This window comes from Colobus angolensis, unplaced genomic scaffold (assembly GCF_000951035.1).
Source record: "Colobus angolensis palliatus isolate OR3802 unplaced genomic scaffold, Cang.pa_1.0 Scaffold387, whole genome shotgun sequence".
Lineage (NCBI taxonomy): Eukaryota > Metazoa > Chordata > Mammalia > Primates > Cercopithecidae > Colobus > Colobus angolensis.
In genome coordinates this window covers 122712-124153 of record NW_012117232.1, presented here as the reverse complement: position 1 = coordinate 124153, position 1442 = coordinate 122712, and the positions used below count along the sequence as shown (strand labels likewise).

The 1442-nt window shown below is 44.2% G+C and overlaps 1 protein-coding gene across 1 annotated transcript in view; it reads left to right on the top strand.

The window, feature by feature from the left end:
* ARHGAP17 (Rho GTPase activating protein 17) overlaps positions 1–1442 on the top strand; it is a 103121-nt gene that overhangs the window by 73992 nt on the left and 27687 nt on the right. The window lies entirely within an intron of this gene.

The following is a 1442-nucleotide window of genomic DNA, read 5'->3' as shown; positions in this document are numbered from 1 at the left end:
GATTTCACGTATATTATGATGAATTAGAAGCATCAGTGTCATGTCTGACATTGGAGTTCCCATAGGAAAATGAAGATCCAAAGAAGCAGTTACGAGCCGAATGCTTATATATGAAGTTGGACGAAAAGTGAATTGTGAAAACATGACCAGACAAAGGAGTGTGGGCTAGGGCAGTTAGTTGTGGAGAAGTGACTAGGAAGATAAGGATTGGTTCCGCAGGGTTTGTGTATGGAGGTTTCCCTCAGCCTTGCCTTCCCATCCCTGGTGTTAGGAATGTTTCTTTCCTCCTGGTATATATAGGGAGGGCATCCTTCACGTGGGAGTTTATCTCCTGCTTTCAGGATGAAAAACGAAGGTCGGAGCACTCTTCTTGCATGTGATGGTTTTCAAGTATCTTTAACTCAAAAATAATCCTATGTCTAAGGAGCATATTTTGGGATGGCATATTCTGCCCCCTTTATCAAGTATGATAGCAACAGAGGTAAAGAAACATAATTCAGGCTGAGGAGTCAGGGAAAGCTCTGGCTAGGGAATGGCACTGGAGCTGTACCTTGATGAGTTAATAAGTTTCCTACAGCCAGGAGCTGGATGGGCCAAGACACTGTTGAAAGGGCCTGGTTCCCATCGTTTACGGGTGGGTGTGTCACATGGCCTCATGAATCTTGAAGACAAAGAACATGAGGCTGTGACTGGGAAGGCCAGAGCCTTCAAGGTCCTCACACATCCTGCTGAGGTGTCTGGGACTTATTTTCTGGCTGGCGGGGAGTCATTCATTAAGTTTCCTAAGCAGAAGAATGTCTTGATTAAGTTGCACTTAGATAACTTTATTGGCATTGCGAAATGTAGATTGAATAGAGGAGGGGACGGGGGATCCGCTAGAAAGCTTCTGGGAAATTGCTACTCTGTTGGTGGCATTGTGATGATCTCATTTAGTAATCAGAAGTAACCTTTTGAATAGAGGACATAAGAGAGAAATTGATTAGAAATATATAGCAAATCGAGGTTGAATCATTGACATTTGTACTGTCGTCCTTGTGTTTGCAGATGAGGACACTGACTCTTAGAAAGAACAAGTAATTTGCTTAAGATCACACACGGGGAACTGGTGTGTCCAGGTTCTGGGTACAGAGCCTATGTCCTTATTAACCCTTATTAGCTTTCCAGTACTCTTCTAAAAGAAAAGTGGGAAAGGACGTGAGAGGACAGTTCCACCCTAATCCAGCAGGGTTCTAAGGCACACAGACTGATCAGACTCCGTGTGGGAGGAAGGCTGGGATGATCATTTACAGGCAGAGCTTCAATTTTAAACTGGAATTTGAAAGGATCGAGAAATTTTACTTGGTCAGAAAGTGGGTGAAAATGTTCTGGTGGGAAGAGAGGTCAGAGTGATAGAGGAGAGGTTTGAGGCAGTCAGACCTGGGATCGAGCTTGGGAACCCAATG